Source organism: Semicossyphus pulcher, unplaced genomic scaffold, assembly GCF_022749685.1.
Source record: "Semicossyphus pulcher isolate SPU_LCO1_2020_fin unplaced genomic scaffold, fSemPul1.0.p SCAF_18, whole genome shotgun sequence".
Taxonomy (NCBI): Eukaryota; Metazoa; Chordata; class Actinopteri; order Labriformes; family Labridae; genus Semicossyphus; species Semicossyphus pulcher.
The window spans coordinates 9116258-9130927 of record NW_027211691.1 but is presented as its reverse complement, the minus strand read 5'-3'; the positions used below and the strand labels follow the sequence as shown (position 1 = coordinate 9130927).

Below are 14670 nucleotides of genomic sequence, written 5' to 3'. Positions count from 1 at the left end.
TAAGATGAAAAACAACAAAGGTGGGCTGTGCAGCATTATCCACGTGCCGACTACAGCCCTTGATCACAACATTACACAACCTCTGGAGCATATTAGCTGCCTAGTCCTTTCGCTGCCTTCCCCACTGCCCCTGAGACCCAGTATTGATCACATCCCTGCATCACAGGGAGCCAATGCAGCATAGCTATTGAACCTGCGAAAACAAGGCGAAAACAGCCTCAAACACAGGCTCTCTATGCCCTCGCCCTGGCAAAGAACTCCAAATCATAAGTGCTCGTAAGGCTCATTGAGTCATCACAGCCAAGACATCCACTTGTCCAGATATCCATCAGAGACAGCAGTTACTCCACTGGCCTTAATGGCAACATTCAGCGGATAATCTGTTTGGTTCCAGCAAGGCACGGTTTGGGAAAACAAGGGACATGTTCTGACATGTTCTGAGCGAGCAGATAAGTGGAGGAAAGAAATGTCCTTGATTTGCATCTCAGATAACCATGGGAACTGGGTTTTTGCTTTATTATCTAGATGTTTTGAGGACATTTTTATCTCTGACGCACTTACTTGTATTCGGTGCATGAATCAGGTTAAGAAAAAGTCCAGTAGGTGTTGGCCTGTCGTGTCAGTTTAAGTGGATTCCATCCTAAGGCATTAATACTTGTTATTTACAAGTTTATTGCTTAAAATTGATTCACCTTTACCCATCCCCCGTCCTTCCTGCAAGAGGAAAATGAAAGTAGGCTACTTCTAAACCCATCCACCCCGAACACCTCCAAGCCAATACCATCTTGTCCCAACTTAATTTCCCGAATATAGGCTACCCATTTCTTGAGGAGGCTTCCCCCTGCACTTACCTTGAGGTGCTTTTTTCCCCCACCAGAACCCATTAATGTAAACCCCATTTCAATTTACACTGGCTCAGAGGGGAGGAGCTGCTCGCTTTTGTAGGACAATGCGGTTTACACTGAGGGGTACTTCTGGTGCCCTTGGAGGGAGAGAAAGAGTGTGTGTGTGTTTTTGTCAGGATGTTATCTTTGGGTATGCATGCATACACAGTATGACCCGTCGCCCCATTTCCCAGCTATGGCCCCACGTCACTATGGTAATGTAACGGCCACGGCATCTGAACTTTTGCTCTACTTTGTGAGGAAGTAGTGAAATTAGGGTGCAGCCAATTTGGCTTTGAGGACCTCTTTTTTTACTACTCTAAGACAAGACTCCAGTATCCTTCGTGTGCACATTAGTGGCTCTTTCCTCCGTCTTTTCTCTCTCTCTGCTCTGACAGATTTACAACATACCATTCCTGGCGTCTCTATGGTGAACGTTTGTGCGCGTCCTTCCCTCAGAAGCCACTTCATCTTGTGTGAAGGTGGCTCATTGTTGCATTAGATGAGGTTTCTGTTGTCCAGTTGAGAAACAATTCAAAGTAAAGCTTCAACTGGGAGTGAACTTATTTGAAACTCTGCTCAGCTTTTCTTCTTGTTCTTGTTGCTGCTGTTCCTTAACATCTCCAATCTCTAACAATCTGTCACCACCTCGCTCTGATTTGGCAACACAATGACCCACAGATCAAAATGATCAATAATCTTCATTCTCCTCATTGAATTGTTGATCCATTCCAAGCTTTTGCACCGAGGCTGTTGACCTCTGTTTTTTTCCCGCTGATGGCCTCTGTGATTTACAAGCTAATGATGCTGAGAAGCTCTTATTGACGTGGGACGAATGCAGAGGTCAGCTCTGATTAGATTGTTGCTGCGCGTCAACATTACCGTCCAGAGGAGGAGGAGGATAAAGTCTACGTACGTACTGTTATCATAACCCTTTATGTTTATGTATTGTTCCTTTTATTAGTTTACATTGTCTAGACTTTGAAGTCTATTTGAAGATATATATGCAAGGTAAAGCCTGACGGATATGGGACTTTTCCGACTGCTATAAATACCAATATTTGAGGGTAAAAAAAGCGACTACATGTCCACAGATATATCATCAATTTTGAGCTGCAAGGAAAATTGTACCATTTGTGGAATGTGCATTGATTTTGCACCAATATAGCTGTGCAAAGACACATTGAACATTATCATACAGATGAAATTCTGAGAGTTTTGTAAACAATTTATGTACAACGACAACATTTCTCGATCATCCCAAGCATTGTTTTCGAATATAAAAAAGTTTATATCTGAAATCTGTGAGGCTAATACTGGCCAATAATATCGGCAGATTGATATATCGGTCGGGCTCTACAATCTATTCCCTACACCCAGCTGATTCCTCACATCATAAAACTGACTCCTTGCTGACAGTTCTGTTTCCTCTGCTTGAACTCGCTCTCAGTTCACATCACTCTTAAACGAACATACTGTGTGTGTTATTGGTTGCTTGTGCATTATTAATGTTCTATTAAGATACCCATGAAAAACCAAAGGCGTTCGACGTGGCCCCAGCCTGACACAGCAGGACTGTAGAGGACTGTTTATTTACTGAAGAGGAGGAGGAGGAAAAGAGGTGGCGCCCAGTTTGGAAAGAGAGGAGCTCTGACACCCGCTGGGACAGATTGAACACTGGTCTTGTCTTTGCTCCCTGCTACACACACACTCACACACATGCTCATGTAAGCACAAGGGGTGTGTTCTCTGCTCTCTCCCCCTGACAGATTTAGAAAGAACAGTTGCTCTCAGTCCCTCTCCTGAAGCGTGCGATAGGAAAACACAGGAATGAACAGTTTACAGTCATATCTCACTGTGTTTTCAGTTTTTGTGGCTCAGGATTATCAGCTGTGCTTGCTCAGTCAATTTCATTAAAATGTGTGTCCTCCTGTTCTGCTAAGCAGCCAAAGCAAATGCACATTGTGCACACACAGACGCAAACACACACGTCCCCAGAGAAGCAGCCCGTCCAGGCTGCCAGATCACATTTCAGGATGGGTTGAGGTACACGTTTGGCCCCCCGTCAGAGGCTGGCACACATAAGAGACGGCCGGTGCTGTTTCATCAGTGTCCCCTTGGCTTAATCTCAAGGAGGTTTTAAATATCGCAGCTCCACTCAGTCCTGTTGGCCACACAGACCCTCAGGGTTACTCAGCAGCAGGTGACCTTTTTAGCTGTGGACTGCGGGCCTGCCAGCTCTTAATACAACTACTACTACGACTCCCCTGTGAGCCCCTGACCCCTCTGAGGCTGATTCTGTGCCACGGATGACTCTCAACTTACTGTTGTCTTTCCTCACCACAAACCTGCCCTCCTTACAGATAATTTTCTCTTTACAAAGAGTAGGAGTGATGGAATAAGAGAGAGAAAGTTCAAGCAGAGAGTGGGAGTGTGTTTGTTTCCGGAGGCAGGGGTCTCAACCGCAACAACTGCAGTGTAGTCGTTGTTTCGACCTTATTGGCCGATGACTTGTGGCCATTTTCCTGTATTGTGGCCGAGTTGTTTTGACAGTGTGGGAAGGTTCCTGGGGAAATGCCACAAGAGGTTTTTGTGATCGCTGAGAAACCTTTTGTTTCCAGCTATGCAGGGAAGACATGGACATGTTGTCATTGTTCTTGTGGGCTCTTTGGTCCACCAAATCCTGCTTGATCCCCGGCTCTTGTTGGCTCAGGATGAAATTAAATAATGCCCCAAAATAGCTATGAGGTTGTTTAATTATCCCTACATGGAAACACTTCAGGGGATTGGTACTTCTTATATGTCTTGGGGCATTTTCACATTAGAAATCTTGTTAGAAAGCAAAATAAAGGTGCTTTTCAACAGCATGAACTTTCCCCAGGAACTAGGAACCTTTTGAGGAATGTTTCGATAGCAGGAACAACATTTAGTTCAAGGATAATTGATTTGCCTCCTGAAAGGTCCCTGCTCGGGGGTAGTATTTTCCAAAGGTCGAGGAACTTTTAGAGCGGGGACTGCAGTGCTGATTGTTTCTGATTGGTTGAGTACTCGCAGCATTTTACCCGCCATGTTTAAAAGACTGCAGCTGCAATCTCACTGTTATCATCGTGCTTTGAGATTGTTTATCACCGTGCTTTGAGACGGAGTCAGAGAAGAAAGCCTACAATGGATGGACCGACGATGAGGAGCTGGCCTCGCTGAGCATTTAAGCAGAGGAGGACATCCAGCGGGAAATGGAGACGGCAACGGCTCCATACGTCATTGGCCTGATTTGCATAATCTTCCTGGGACTTTAGGCCGCTGTGGAAACGCAGACAACAATGAGCCATAGGAAACCATTTAGTTCCTTGAAGAGAAGTTCCTGGAACTAAAAGATGTTGTGTAGTAAAGCTAAAAGCTGACGACTGCAGTCTCTTCCACTCTATCCACAAAACCATGAATCCTAATTACTGAATGACTGCAGGGATTACATGATTACCTGAATAGCGAGCATCAATTTGGATAAATTACATTGTGTCACTCACAAATGAAACTGAGTCGCATTTAATTCACAACACATCTCAGTGTGACATCTATATTCTCAAATAGTAATGTGGGTTTTTTCCCCCACATTATTTCTCTGTTGAGATGGAAAGCTTCCTCATATCTCCTCTGTCACATCGGATTCTTCTCTGAAACTCTTTTATGGCCACTAACAATAAAACAAAAGGCCACTCGGCTTCAGATGTCCTTTGCCTTTTTCATCTCTGCAGGCTGAAAGCACTCGAAAACCTGCAGCCTCTCTTCGTATTTTCTCTGATTGAGCTAATCAGCGCTGTGAAGAGAAACATGCCCTTCCTTTTGACTGTTGTGTCCAGCCAGGAAATGAGTTGTTGTCAATAATTGGCAGATGTTTATCCGTTGCTAGGGGTGCAGTACGTCCTTTCAGGGACTGGATTCCCAAAAACATAGACTCTCTTACAGAGCCACTCTAGGAATTGACGCATCTAACCTGCGTCAATTCTCTTTGGATCAAAGGGTTACATACTGAACAGAGACGGCCTGTACATCCACGTCAAGCTGAATAACATTCCCTTCTTGCCTTCCAGTGCACCTTATGTTCCAGCTCCATCCACGGTCAAAGTTAATTCAGCCTTGAGGTTGTTGATAGAAGTGTTTGCTTCAGAAATGAACAAAAATATTCCTCCATTCTAGCGTTTTGCCCTCCGAGCGGTGGACTGGCGATTGTTCTCCTTGACCCCTGAGCTGCAAAGGCTGAGAATGAGGGCGGGACGACTGCTGGAGGACGAAGTGCTAATGGCATTTACATAAGCGTAAGAACATGCGGAGCAAAAGAAACGCTGTGGTGTTTTGGAAAAGGGTGCTTTTGTTCCCAAATATGAGGAACATGTCAACAGATTTAGACGGTAGAGCGGGATTGGTGAGAAATTGTAGCATTTCTTTTCTATTATACGTCATTTTTCTATCATTATATTGGCGTCTTTCCCCATCTGACCTTCAGCTGTTATTGCGCCGTCCTTGCCACACATAGCAGACCCATCTGTGTTGAGCCCCTTGGAGGGACAGTAGCGCCCACTCTGAGGGAGATGGAGGGCACTAAATGTTTGCTGACCTCACCCTGTGGGTTCACCGCTGTGCACACACTCATGCACATGGGCCTACAGACTGAGGCGTTTTTTAGCTGTGCACATTCATCTGTCTCTCTTAGCGGCTCTGCCAGGCTCTGTTATGCCACTTAATGTAGCGTTAAGCTGGTTGTGTGTTACATAACGCTGGCTAATAGGCTAACGTGTAACTATGATGCGGCTCATTGGGGAGACAGTGTTTTGACAAGAGTTTAAGCTGTCTAACAAATTACTAGAAGTCCACAGTAGGTTTTATAATATATTTCCCAAGTCTGCTGCTAGCTAAGTGTTTTACATTTCAGGGGGCCTGGTTGTTGTTAGCCCTTATTTGGGTGTGTGAATGGCAAGAGAGCAGCTGTTGAGATCTGGCAGGGTGCTTGCACAGGGGGTGTCTGTGCGCATATATGTGTGTTTGTGAGTGTGTGTGCACCTGCAGTTGGGGGTGGGTGAGGTTTGGGGCTTTGGGGGTTGTTGGCAGCGAGCAGGAGGCGGGGTTTAGTGTTGCAGAGTGTACAGTTAGTTTTCCTGCGTGCATGCGGTGGTATTTGAACATATGCGCCTGTGTGAAGAGGCTGCGGAGAAGTCTGACCCATTAACGCCGCGAGTGACATCATACGCTCCTGTCACAGTGTGTAGGAGGCGCCTCTGCAGCGGCACACAGAGTTCTTTTCTTACCTGGATCCACACCAAACAGTGTGAATGAATGAACACTGTGATATGTAGTCACTCCTTCAGCGGCATGTTCTGCCACAGTAATTACACTATCATGAACACAAAGTATACCAGACTCATGGCTCGGCTATTAATATATATTCATTTAGCCTTTTATCCTTTCGTCCAATCTTCCTGGTGTTGCCAAGAAAAAAGGGGCTCACAAAGGACTCAAATTTTCAGATCACACTTTCAGGCATAAAGAGCAGCTTTAGATACAATATTAATATTAATAGTCATACTGGCATCTTCCTTTAAAGGAGTGCACTGATGTAGGCCCTCAGAAACGGTGCATTCCTCCTTTTATCGTTTTTCTTTTGAGGAGTAGCCGGTGCAGGAGTTGGAAGGAAGGGGACAGACTGGCGAACCGGCCAAATCCTCAGCACTCGCTCGTGATAAAGAGGGGGGCACGGCTTTAGCACATTGGACCAGATTGCTGTGGCATGTCTGTCAATGAGAGAGCCTGAAAAGCTGCAGGTGCAAGCTTGCGGGGAAACTAATACCTCAGTCCCATACCCACTTCTCTAATGGATTCACACGCGCACTCAGTCCCTAAGCATAATGTGGTTATACCCCCCAGCCCAGATGCTCTATTCACAGCCACTCACCAGCTGAAACATTGTATACCACCCTCTCTAATACTGGAACATTATGTATGCATAGACAAACACACAGGCTGGTAACAGACTTTGTGTGTTTGAGGCTACATTTGGGAGCACTCCACTCGTGTGTGTGTGTGTTTTGGCGAGAGGGAATGAAAGGAGGTAATGTAAGGATTTCCTCTGCATGAAGTTCTGTTTTAATCTGATATTGATAATGCTCTAAAGAAGTGCTAATTTTTACTTCAAAAGGCCTTTTAATAAGGCTTGTCCTGAGACACTTAATCTCATATAGTTGATGACTAATTCTAACCTAGAAGCAAGAGTGAAAAGCAGACCCTCTGTCCCCGTCTGCTCCCTACCCCTGCATCATGTTCCCTTCATTTGCAGAGACCCTCTGACCTGCACCTTTTCCCTTCGATGTCTCAGGAGGTTTTTATTTTGGCCAGAAAATGCTTTAAACAGTGCCATCCCGCTTATCCTGATCAGGGTTGTGGGGGGGGCGAAGCCGATCCCAGTCAATCACAGGGCTGACACATTAGCCCTTTTTACACTGCGGTTCCGCCTCAGCGCCGTAACGAATCTCCGCTGTCATGCAGTCGTTGCCATTTTACATTTTACAAAGTAAGCCGCCCCAGTGTGTGTTTTCACGTAGCATTCTGGCATTGCAGAAGCAAAACGTGCGGGAGGTGTAAACAAACAGTGTGTGCTTCAACTACACACGCACACGCCGTTGTTCCGCACTGCCGGCTCTGCTGTTTACACAGACGCTGCTTCGCCCCTGTTACTTCCTCGGATGCCGGCTCAGAGGCGGAACGACTTCGCCCCACTATTCCGAAGACGAGACATAACAGAGGTGTAATAATCCCGCCTTGAACTGGCAGTGTCAAGGTGGCTATTGAGACAGACAACCTTTCACATGCACACCTACAGGCAATTTAGAGTCACCAATGAACCTAACGAGCATGTCTTTGGACTGTGGGAGGAAGCTGGAGTACCCAGAGAGAACCCTTGCATGCACGGGGAGAACACTCCACACAGAAAGTCCCACTTCGTCTGAACCTCGATTCGAACCAGGAACCTTCTAGCTGTGAGGCTAACCACTGCACCACCGTGCAGCCCAGTGCCTTTCAATTTAATTTAATTTCCAATTATAAGCAGTAAGTCTAGGATTAAGTCTAAATGGTAAATTTGCTTATTTGATGTAATTGGAATGGGCGTAAAGTCCCAAAGAAAGTTGGATTAGTAAGAAAATCCACAACAGAAATGATGGATTAGTTATTTAAGTAGCGAGCCAAAGGATTTGCTTAATGTGAGAGCGTGTGAAAGACTTTTGAGAAATATAAGAAAGTGTAATAATATGAAGGAGGAGACACAGAGGAATTAACACATTTCTCTTAGGCTGCGCCTCTGAATGACATCCCATCACTGAGCCAGTTAAAGAGAGCTCTGTTGGTTTGATCGGCTTGTCACAAGGGGAGAAGGTGAGGAGGACTGTCTAATAAATAACTCTTTATAACGCTGGCATAGATGCTGAAAACTTCTCTTTCCCTTCTCCAACAAACTCTTGACTGACAACAAAGTTGGATTGCTTTTTTTGCACCGAGCCAGACAAAGAAATACCTTCTGGGTTTTGGTGAAAACAGAATTTAATATGGCACTAACGTCAAACATGAGTCATCACTCACTCATATCAACAGTAGTTTGAGTTTATGAAATAATAAGTGAAGCTGTGTACAGAGCTGTTTGCCACGGGCTTTATCAGGTTTGCCTTACAATAGACTTTCAGCGAGAACAATAAATGAGCCTTGGTTGAGCTTGCAACCACATCAGTCAGAGAGAGAGAAGGGCATTCAGGCTGTAATATAAAAGGTCTCAGTGGGAGTTGGGCAGAAATGGCAACTTTTAATCGAGTTCCCAACTAAAAAACATATACATCATACAGTTTAATGGCATAGACGTACAACACAGGGATATACATGTATTCTAAGTATTCTAATGCAGTAAAATAACAGGGAATTAATCATCTGTATCAGTAGGAATCTATACAAAAATAAAACATCAGTATTTCATTCAACAAGAATCCCCACTTGATCAAATGTCACTCCAAAAGCACCTCTAAACTCAGACTTTGAATCTTTTGTCCCAAACAGAGCGTTTGTCCGTCTGACAGTGATGGATTTAGAGGCCCAGCCGCATTTTCAGCAAAGAAGAGCGAGCAGCTGAGGAGTGACCTGATACGCATCGCTGGCTGGGTTCTCCTTCCATCACCGCGTTCCCAGTTGATTTTTGCCACTTTGCCATTTAGATTTCCTCACAGTCAGCCGTACTCCCAACAGCCCTTCTGCCCCAGAAGTAGATTTTGGTGGACATCAGCAGCAGCAGCAGATTTGTGTTCTTCTGCTGTCCGTGCAGGTCCGGACGCCGAGGCCAGCATTGGAATCAGCAGAAACTGGTTAGCTGGTGTTAGACTTAGGACCCACGAGGAGCACCTACAAATACATTCTCCTCTCGTTTCCAACATGCTTGATTTAACAAAGTGGGCCGAGGAAACCCCTGCATGGAAAGTGTAACAGCTTTTATGAAAATTTAATCACACTCTACTGTTTGGGCTGTTCCCCTTTCGTGCAGCGAGGAGTTTTATGGTTGAAATAATTTTCACAAAACAGGACACATTCTTCCCTTTGCTTCCACGAGGTTAACAGAATTCATTAGTTCTGTGCTGCATCTGTACAAGATTTACGAATTGGATCTTCACCTGCCCTTTTTGTGTCTCACCTCTGCATCATCAATCATTCACCACATGACATCTGGAGGAGGGACAGGGTCACTGGGTCATATCGTGCAGTACTGTAGGAGGGGGGAGGGATGGGAATCGGCAGAGCTAAGATGCTGATCAAATACTTGGTGCCCCTTGTGACCAGTCATGTCTCTGCTTAAGGGGCTTATAACAGTAATACCAAGAGGTAGAGTGGTACCAAAGCCTGATGGGTGGCCTGAGAGTCAGAAATGCTTTGATGTTGCTGTTCAGTTGGTTCTTAGAAGTCACGTCTGTCTGATAAAGTCTTTGTACCAGCCTGTGCTGTCTGCACACGAGGATCAAAGATCTGTGCTTAATCCATTTAGATGTTCACCACATCCTGTATCTCACTGTGCCTTGTACTCCGCTGCATGATCTGAACTTTCATTCCTATCTTAGCCTTTTTACCACCCACTGTTCTGCCTGTGGGATGCCAGAACTGCGTGTACTCTCAAAGACAGCTACTGTACTACTAAATGTTTTATGAATATGAACAGAGTGGTGCACACTGTCCATGTATGACCCAAAAACCTTCTCGTCTTTCTGGCTGTTGCGGTCATTTTAAGAAAGAGTTCCATGATGTAGTTGAAGTCCAGGTCATTGCAATTATTAAATTGTAAATTATAATTAAGTGGTCTACTTCATGACTCGTCATGCTTATGACATGAATGAGAACGTGAATGGAAATTGATTGGCTGAAGAAGTTAATCAGTTATGTCTCATTACATGATTGTACATTCAATATATCAGTTATCACACAATCGCTGTACCATGTCATTATCGTATCGTATCGCATCGTATCACATCACACAGCATCATACCATATCGCACGCATTGTATTGCATCGTATCGTGCTGTATCGTACTGTATCATACTGCATCACATTATATCACATGGCATCGCCTCATACCTTATCGCATCGTATCGTACCGTATCATACTGCATCGCATTATATCACATAGCATCGCCTCATACCTTATCGCCTCGTACCGTATCGTATCGCATCGAATTACATCATACCGTAACGCATCGTATTGCATCGTATCGTACCGTATCATACTGCATCGCGTTGTATCATCTCATACCGTATCGCATCGTACCGTATCACCTCGTACCGTATTACCTTGTACCGTACCACATTATACCATACCGCATCGTACTGTATCACCTCGTACCATATCGCCTCGTACAATACCGCATCGTACCGTATCGCCTTGTACCGCATCGTACCGTATCACCTCGTACCATATCACCTCGTACAATACCAAATCGCACCACATCGCCTCGTACCGCATCGTACAGCATCGTACCTTATCACCTCGTACCGTACCGCAACGTACCGTATCTCCTCGTACCGTATCGCATCATATCGCACCGTATCACACCATATCGCACCATATCATGAGTTACCCTGCGATTCCCACCCCTACTTCATGATATTATTCTTTTTTTTTTATTCAATAATTTGTCACCATTTTGGACCATTTTAAGAGAATACACAGTTAAAATCAAACCAGGGTTTTCCAGATTGGAAAAGACACTCTCTTTTGCAGTCTGTCAAGTTCACACACACTTTACTGTCAAATGTATGCAAACACATGCAGTGGCATATTTATAGACCTGCTGCTGAGGCTTTGCTCTGTTTGGGTGGCCAAACAGACTGGTACTGCTAAACCAACTGCTGTACCACTGTTTGTAACATACTGGAGGCGTTTTTGTCATGTGGTTTATATTTGTGCAATGAGTACTAGCATGGTTATTAAAATTGACTGTTGTGGGAGCTTGTATGCAAATGGCTACACTGACATGATCTGATTATCATTCCACTTAGCAATCCAGGCCACAATAGTTCCTCTGCATGTACTGACTGTACAGAAGGAGGATTTGGCTTGTAGACGTCGTCTCTGCAACATTTTTTATCACGCTTCAATCTCATTCATTTCCATCACCTCTGCTACCAACCTCTTTGTTAACTTTCCATTGCATTTTTTTCTTTTCATGCCCTCTCACATCCTCTCTCTTGATTTCCATCTTGTTTCCTCCCAGACTGTTCTTATTCTATAGGAAGCACTTGTACCCATACAGACCTTTTTTTCCATTACTTACCTAATGCTTAATGCAGGAACAGACACAATGATGCAAACAAAACTCATCTGCCATGGCTATGAATGACAATTGGCGCTTACTTATGGCGTTGGAGTTACTTCGGGGGGAGGTAGAATGTGCAGTTTACACATCTTGTATGGCAAGAGTCTGCTACTGCAGTACGATGGGTCACGATTCAGTATACTGCATTATAATGTAATATTGTAGGTAATACAATATAGCAGTCTGCATTTAATGGGGTGATTCTTAGCATAGCTGCTTGTGTGTAAAGTTTCTCCTTCGGGTCATTAAATCCCTGCAGACACATGAAGACAGCCGGACTGATATGTTGATAAATCTGCTCCGTGCCTGATCGCTTTGCCATTATTCACGCCTGTTTGGTGTGTTTACCTTCATTAAATGGCATGCAAATAACACCAGGCTGCAGCTGCACAAGCCTGTACACCTGCCTGTTTATGCAAAGAGACAATCCTCCTTTCCAACTTAAAAAAGGTTTCTTAAGCACGCATGTTTTCCCCTTTGGCTGCAGATGTATGATGCTGTGTTTCCACATCCTGCTGCTCTGCATCAGCCAAACATCGTTATGAGTTCCTGAAGAAGCAGCTCTTAATTTGTAGAGGGCTGGTCATGCGTCACTGTGATTGGCTTAGCTGTTTCTCAGATGTGACTGGTTTAGTCTGTAATTCTAATCAACACTGTATGATCTGTATTCCAGTTCATCGTGCGCTTTTGCACTTTGCACTGCTGCACGTTCACGAGAAGTTCCACATCTCGGAGAATGAGGGCATGATGCAACATGAAGGAGAGGCTCAACACAGCAAATCAATTTAAGCAAAAATTCCTTTAATTATAACATTTAGCATTCTGGTTGTGCACGAGCAGTGTGCAGAAAATGTATGTTAAATCAGTTTTCCCCTCTGTCCCGCTCTCTTTGTTTGTCTGTATATTCATATGTGTGTGCGAGAGAGGCCACAGTCCCCCCCTGCATGCCCTCTGGGTAAAACTGTAAGGTTAGGACTTGTAAGAAGACACTGCTATGTCAGCAAGTCGCCATCACAATGCCGTCGTTCCCCTATTTCATTGTCTATTTTTCCTCCTCTTGTCTCTCGGCCGGGGGAGGGTCACATGACTGAATTGATCCCCGTACCACAGGGATACACGGAGCGCTGTCCCTCTCTATTCGCTTCCTTTCTAACGGGCTGCATGGATCATCTGTCACACAGCTGACACCTGCAGCCACACTTCCTAAAGATCTTTTGACATTGATTTGGACTGTGAAGTGCAGTACCAGAGTGTTGAAGCGTGTGCTAAAGCAGAACAGCTCGTTTAGATTATTTCCTGTCACACATACAGATGTGAAAATTGAATATTATCACAGGTCAGAAGGAAGTGTTTTACGTGATGCATACTGCTGCATAAATCAACATGACATGGCTCTTGAGTAATGCTGAAAGGATAATGTGATGGTGTCTTTCAGCGATAAGACAGACAGCGGAATGTATTGAATACAAATCCAAGGTCGTTGTGCTGCTGCCTCCATCCGTTCCCAGCCTTGTTTGGAGGCTGATTGAGCTTTGTGGGCTAATAGCCAGGTGGAGTGCTACATAATTTATTGAAAGTAAGTTTCCAACCAGAGAGCGGAGAGAGCCAAGCTTATATCTCAGCTGCCTTTATTGCAAGTAAGTGACAAGAAAGAAACAAACCCCCAGATGAAGGTTTGTGGAGTTGCATTTGTGATGATTCCTCCGCCGCATGAATCACAGCCTCCACCTTTTGACCCCGCGCTGTTCTGACACGGCAATGAAAGTGCTGTCCTGTTTTTTATCCACGTAATTAAATCAAATCATTAATCTGTGGTAATGAGTTTGGCCACAGGAGAGCTGCTTCATTAGGTGCAATGTGCTTTCTCATCAGGAACGCTTTGCCGCTGCGCGTTCGCTTCCTTCAGCCTCCGCTGCTCTGGCTGCGTCTCGAGGGGTGAGGGGTGAGGAGAACAGAAGGTCAGGGGAGGTCGAGGGGGAGGGTGTTTGAAGAATGTAGACGCCATTTTATTGTTAGGCCTTGAATTCCATTCACAGCCGAGGCGACCGTGGACACAGCTGGAGGTCTTATATCAATTTAACCATCGTTCAACAACTGAAGTAGTTTATAAAACTTAAATGGGGCTTTTCTCTGTTTACATAAATCCATCCTTTCGGGCTGTAGACACTTGATAGCAACAGCAGCCACCTTGGTATTAGGGCTGCAGTATTAATTGAATATTAATAACAATTTTGGGCTTCTCACGATTAAATAATTTGACGCTGATATTGACGTTCAAAATGCGTGCTCCGCCCGTAGGAAACTGCTGCATATCAAATCAAGCGCTCCCTAAACTAACAGCCACTCCTCCAGGGGGCGATCGGGAGGTTTTGGCTTCACTTTTGGGGGAGCTGGCGTGTCGTGTCATGAGCGCCTGCCTTGCAGCGACAGAGTAAAGAAGAGTAAACAACAGAGACCGGTGTTTCAGTCAACCAGTGACCATGTTCAGTGGCGACTTTCAGCCGAATGCATCTCTGGTTGTCGTAGTTACAGCAGCTGTTGAAAACGGGAGGAGAATACGTAGCTGAATGCCACTTTGTTACTTTTATAAGATGAGATAAGATAAGCTTTATTGATTCTCCAAAGGGGAAATTGCACAGTGCAGCAGATGTTATTGCAATTCTGCATTATTGCTAAAAGCGGAAGAGAGCAGGTCACTCGTTAAACCGAAACACCGGTCCCCGAAACGGCTCGTTATAGGTTCTTTGGAGGTTTTTCAAGTTTAGAGTGATGTTAAACATAATATGGAAAGAGTGCATGAAATGTGTGTCTGCGTCGCAAAGCAACACAACTAACTTGTTCAACCAGCTGCAAAAACATCAAAGTGCAGCACGATGAGCGTCTGAAGGCCAAGAGGAATAACT

The 14670-nt window shown here is 44.8% G+C and overlaps 1 protein-coding gene across 1 annotated transcript in view; it reads left to right on the top strand.

The window, feature by feature from the left end:
• Window positions 1–14670, top strand: part of slco5a1 (solute carrier organic anion transporter family member 5A1) — a 42321-nt gene that overhangs the window by 1895 nt on the left and 25756 nt on the right. The gene's annotated exons all lie outside the window — the stretch shown is intronic.